Below are 893 nucleotides of genomic sequence, written 5' to 3'. Positions count from 1 at the left end.
CTCTCTGCTGCAGATGACCTGTAGTTTATAAACTCCAGTGTGTTCGGTTCTGGTGTTTGTGATGGTCAGAGATCCAGACTCATAATTCAGATTCAGTTTGCCTCTGAATCTCCTGTCAGCATCATCATATGTAGAGATCTTTTCCTTTGTTTCACCTTTAGCAATCGGGCAGTCTTCAGGCCCAAACATCCACAGTATAAGGCCATCTTCTTGTATTTCAATATCAGTGTTTAGCGTGACTGAATCTCCCTCCATCCCCGACACAGTCTTCTCTTTATTTTGTCCCAGCACCACAAAAAAGAGAAAAACCTTAACATTATAACAGTGAATCTTACTGCTGCAGTAGCATTGAAGCTAAATTACAGCACAAGTGTGTAATAGCTAATTTCATTCATTCATTTCCTCACACAAAACCATTGTGATGGAAAAGAGAAGTGTTAGCATTCATCAAAACATCATCTTTTGTATGCCACACAAGAAATAATTTATACAGGTTTGCACATTTTTGTCGGTTTGGTTGAACTAATTATGTAGCGTAAACCTGAATGACTGAAAAATAAAAAGAAATCAGTGACTCTTAACAGTATTTCTAAACTATGCATGGTCTGAAATGTGAAAATCCACATTTTATTGGTATTATTTGAGAAGAGCAGAGTAAATGGGTGGGGGGAAAAATACAAAAATTGTGCAATGAACAGAAGTGTCTGCACTGATTAAATTGTGTTAACATCAGTTTTACATAGTGTGTGTCTTTAAGCATTAAAGTTAAAATAGTACTTAATATGATCTAAATATTTAATTCATCACATTACTCACCGTGGGCAATAACCATGAATCTCTTGCATATTCTCTTTTTGCCGCTGGTGATTTGAAGTGTATAAACGTCTGAATGA

This window comes from Sinocyclocheilus grahami, unplaced genomic scaffold (genome assembly GCF_001515645.1).
Source record: "Sinocyclocheilus grahami isolate Dianchi unplaced genomic scaffold, SAMN03320097.WGS_v1.1 scaffold5496.1, whole genome shotgun sequence".
Classification (NCBI taxonomy): domain Eukaryota; kingdom Metazoa; phylum Chordata; class Actinopteri; order Cypriniformes; family Cyprinidae; genus Sinocyclocheilus; species Sinocyclocheilus grahami.
The sequence above is the reverse complement of the archived record's forward strand: the minus strand, read 5'-3'. Positions refer to the sequence as shown.